The sequence below is a fragment of the Arachis duranensis genome, chromosome 1 (assembly GCF_000817695.3).
Source record: "Arachis duranensis cultivar V14167 chromosome 1, aradu.V14167.gnm2.J7QH, whole genome shotgun sequence".
NCBI lineage: Eukaryota > Viridiplantae > Streptophyta > Magnoliopsida > Fabales > Fabaceae > Arachis > Arachis duranensis.
In genome coordinates, this window is record NC_029772.3 from 51,986,149 (window position 1) to 51,991,744 (window position 5,596).

A 5,596-nucleotide genomic window follows, 5' to 3' on the forward strand; every position below is an offset into this window, starting at 1 on the left:
ACTCATGTTATTTTAAATAAGTATATTTTTTAAAATTTTAAATAAACTTACTTATTTAAAATAATATGAGTACGTTTATTTAAATTTAAAAAGCGGTTTATGTGTAAAAAGTAAAACGTGGTAATTTACCACGGTTTACATAATAATAAATGAAGACACGCAAATAAAGAAATTGCAATTGTTAAATTTGAGTAAAGATTTCTCCCAACCATTTTATTTAAGTAAATTATCCTAATTCTTATATATTGTTTATTATTATAATTCTTTTAAAATATGAATGATTGATCTTATTTAAAAAGAATAAATTAAATAAAAATTTAACTATAAGTAATAATAAAATTATAATCAGTAAAAAATTATAATTCAAAATAATATTAAAAATAAGAATACTAAAAGTAGTAAAAGAATATGATGCAAAAAAAGAGTATTTAAAAAAATGTAAAACTAACATTCTTATATATATACTTAAAAATGATAAAATAATACAAACAAGTTATTTTTTAATCATAATATAAATTATTGATCCTATTAGATAGAACAAATGAAACAAAAAAATAACCATAAATAATAATCGTAACAACTGTCCTTCACCTTTTTTAAATAATTCAAGTTTTGAAATTTAAAAACCAATTAGAAGATAAGTTTAGAATTTTAAATTACAGATAGAATCTAACAACCGCCTTTCTTTTGAATTTAAAATACCTCAATCATACATACCACAAATAGTATATAAATAGGGTACACTCATAGATAGAAGATCATCTTTCTCAAACACTAATCCTTCTCCTTCTCTTTCTCCAAAAATATTCTATGTGCAAACATAAGGGTCAACCTCATAGTCAATAAAGGGACGTTGAAAAAAAAAGTAAAAAATTATGTTTTATTACTTTTATGCTTGACATGCGTTATGTTCTGTTTTATTATTTATCATCTGTATTGCTGCTATATGATGCTATCATGATTATGTGTCTATGGCATTATTCCTTCTTTTCCTTTTTTTTTTTGCACGTATGCATTATGATCATCGCCAAAGTTTTTTCCACACGTAAACCCATTGTTGTTTAAAACCTTTTTATCAAGAGTGCATGCTGAAGGATTACCACGTATTCATAACACGCAGTGAAAGAAAAGAAAGTAATTTTTAAGATCTATTTTATGCTTAAACTTTATTCTAATAATATATAGATAAGATCTAAATACCTTTGGACGCTTTAGTAAAAATTTTATTTTTCTATTGTACGAAGACTCTATATGTATCCACATTGAGACCAACTTTTGTTGTCAACGCCTTGATCAATGGACATCTGAACCTCTTCGCAACTCTTTGCATACTATAAAATTCTTCTCCAAGCATTAGACACACATACAGTCATGTGTGTAGAGAGATAAAGGAATAAAATACTTGTGTGTTGTTCATGTTATGCCTCTACTCTTAGCATACATATATATAATATGAGATTTGTTATTGATTTTAAATTTAAATCTCAATTCAAATTTAAATCATATCTTTTTATTTTAAACTTTAATTTTTTAAATTTATGAATTAGATCATAACTCAATTTAAAACAAAATCAGTTAGGATTTCATCCAAATTTAGAATTCAAATTTAGAAATAAAATAACTAATTATTCTCAAATCTCATTTAATATTCTCAATTATCATATTATTATTATATTTTTGGTGCTATCAAAGAATATAACAATATTTCATTTGAATTAATATAATTATTTATTTGATTAAATCAAAATAATAATTAAATAATTCTACAACAAAGATTAGAACACTCGTTAGTTTGTGACGCCATAGGTTCAAATACTAAGCGGGTAGTAAATTAGTCATACTAAATTTACTAATCAAGGTTAGCGTCTAGCAACTCCTCAACGACCTGATAGTATGAAGTAATATATTTTTACTAAGAACCAAGAAGAACAAAGTATAATTCCTTCCATCTTTCCAGCTCTTGGTTAAATCCTTAGAGTATGGTTTAGTTGTCAAACTCTAACTTGTTACTATTATTATAATGAACGGTGAATGACTTAAGAAACTCATTTCTTCATTCATTCGATCCTCTTGGCCAATGTTTTATTTATGTCAGTCATTATAATAATAGAACTCAAACTCTTGTCAAACTCTTTACCAAGAGTTGATGGATTCTTTATTGACTAATCGTTAATTCTATAAGTATTTAAATTATACCCAATGTCCATTCAACTAGCACCCTAAGGTATTAGGTATCTGGAATCAAAGTATAATAAATACATTATTAATTACAATGATAGTTGCAAGTCAAAGAAACTTTATTAATATGTTCATTTTAAGAATATCCTATTAATAAATATGTGGTAATTATAACTATTAGGAATTCTCAAAGTGAGTCAGTTCAAATTATAATATCATTTTTAATAATCTTATGACCAAGAACGATTTATATTAAATTATAAAAAATTTATCTCTCAATATTATGATCTCTATCACAATGATAAATTCCTAAATTTAATCAAAGACCGTTAATATTTTAATATAATAACAATAACAAATTATTTGACACATAATTAATTAGATTGTGATCATACTATTTATTCCTATGCACATGCATGTTTGTATAGTTTTGTGATGGATGCTATTCCTATAATTGTACTACTTTACAAGCCATTTAAGTTAAGAGTACATGCCTTTTTATAAACTTTGTTTACTTATTTAATATGCCCTATTTTCATTATGTGTATTAAAAATATGATCCTTTAATTTCTGTCATTATGTGATTACTATTCTTTTAAGTCAAGAGTACATGCCTTTTTATAAATTTTGTTTGATTATTTAATATGTCCTATTTTCATTATGTGCATTAATATGATTCTTTAATTTATGCCATTATGTTTTTTATTATATGCATTAATATGATCATTTAATTTATGCCATTATGTTATTAATATCCCTTCAGGTCAAGAGTACATGTCTTTTTATAAACTTTGTTTGAATATTAAAGATGCCATATTTTCATTACGTGCATTAATATGATCCTTTAATTTATGCCATTATATTATTAATATCCCTTTAATTAGAGAGTACATGCCTATCATGTGCGATATAACTATGATATCATTATTTCACATTCTCCTTTTATCATTATATGTGTCTATCTTCATACATGATTTTCTTCTTATGTATGCCTAAACAATCCTATTTGTAAATTGAATTGAGGAAATGATCTTTCGATAAGGGAATGTGACCCCCAAAGACAAGATATCAATATGATCTTTCGGTAAGAAAAGGTGATCGATCGAGATGATCTTTCGGTAAAGGAAGGTGATTGCCAAAATATTTGGGATAAGAACCTTCAGTAAGGGAAAGGGACTCTCACCTTTTATACTGGTTTGAACTCAATACTTTTCATAAAAGTTACATGTTAAGAAAAGAAAAAATATAAAGGAAAAGTTTGCTTGTGTCATTAATTCCAAAATTGCATCCGATTTAAGTTATGATTATGTTGAGTGTCTATGAGCTGTTATTCCTCTGTTTACCTTATCTATGTTAAATTATGTTATTATCTTCTTTTATATATGCATACCATGCCATATTTTTAAAATTCCAAATGTGGGCTGGAAATAGATACGGAGGTGTTACATAGCACTCCTATTGAGATCTTTTAAGTTCTCACCCCTTCTTTTTCCCATACTATCTCCAGAGGAGCATGACATAGCGGATAGAGATGACGCAGCACCCAAAGGGTGACCTCTGAGTATGATACCTCAAAGCACGCGTGGGTAGTTACGACCACTGCTACTGTGCTCGAGACTATTTACCTAGCTCAAGGTTCCGTAGAAGAAAATCTCCAACTGCCTACCATAACCTTCCTAGATACGAACGCTCTAGTACCCAAGAAACGGTCACCCGAAGTGGTCTATCTCGAATCAGATTCTAAGATAGAGGAAGAAGAGTCCAGCAGCCCTAGTCAGGAGGAGGATTCAATAAAGGAAGACCCAGAGAGGAAATTACCCTTTCGTGGAAGCCCAAAGGTAGAATACGTGACATATTCTCCCGTTTCAGCACCCCGTCAAGTCTTAGTTCACCCCATACAACAGAACCGGATCTTCACCCGTGGAAAAGTTTGGGAGAGGAATGCTGGTACTTCGATTCATAGAGGACTGAAGGGTTCCAACGAAGGACGGAATATAACATAAGGATGGGAGTTTCTTTAACGAATTTAGTTAGGACACGTTGGATTTTTTTCGTCATAGTTATTTTTGTTTAGCTTATCTCTTTTAGGAACTGTACTCTTGGGGACCTTGTTATTCTGCCTTTCTTTATTTATTTGCTCGAACCTACTTATGTGTGTTCAGTTTCATCTTTTAATCATTATTGATTTTACCCAGATCTTCATGCATATTCTTTTTTTTCTTGCATAACACTTGAGGATAAGTTACTTCCCGAAAGAGTGACACCCTATCCAAAGGCCTTCAGGGATAGGACTTGGCTTAGGATGTTACACTATTGGTATAAAAGCAAAGTCGATCCTAGGACCCTAATATAGGGAGTATGACTAATAAGATTTTTTTCTATGGCTATCCACAAATAGGACAATTATGGCAAGCCATGGATGCCTACGTGGCTCAAGCTCGAACTCCTCAAATCTAGAAAAATACATGAAAAATATGGCAAGGACAATGAAAGAGCAAATCGAAGTCACCACTCTGATGGCCCAAAAATTATCCAATACAAATAGGGATTTCGGAACTCACCAACTGGATCTAGGACAAGTCCGTACAACCTTTGCTGACTTCAAGAAAATTGGTGTAAAAATGTGGAGTCCTTGACCTCAATGTGATAGAAGAATGACTGACAGAAATGGAAAAAGTATTTACAATTTTTTTATACACCAAGGTGTAAAAAGTGAGCTATGCTACCTTTATGCTCAAAGCTGATGCCGAATTCTGGTGGGACAGAGCAAAATGGTTGTTGGAGGATGCTACGACAGATATCAGCTGGGCCACCTTTAAAGAAGTTTCCTACAAGAAATACTTTTTCCTCTCTGTTCGAGAGTCTAAGAAGATGGAGTTTCTGCAACTGAGACAAGATAGGATGAGTATTGCAGAGTACACGGAAAAATTTGAGAGACTTTGCAAGTTTTTTGCCATGTACAAGGCTAATCCGAATGAAAAGTGAAAATGAATGAAGTATCAAGGAGGGCTCAAAGCAGAGGTCCTAACCGCAATTTCGGGAGTTTTCCTCCCTTGTTAGCAAGTGCCAAGTGATCGAAGAGTACACCAAGAAAGTAGAATCAGAAAGAAGCAAAGATTTTAAGAAAAGGCGGTTGGACCAAGGATCTTCTCAACAACTACTACGAAAGAAGGCCTTTCTTGGAAGACCTACAGAGGGGCAAACCCAAAAAGGCATGAACCACCTGAAAACTTCCACCGATGCCTCACAAAAGACTATCGAGCTTAAGGAGTGTGCTTTGTGTGAGAAGCAACACAGGGGTAGGTGCTTCGCTGGGCAAAATATCTGCTTCTGGTGCTTCCAACCAGGGCATTTTGCAAGGGAATGCCCGGCAGTTCCCCCACCCCCGCCGACTTACCACAGCGTCAAGGATGAGTCT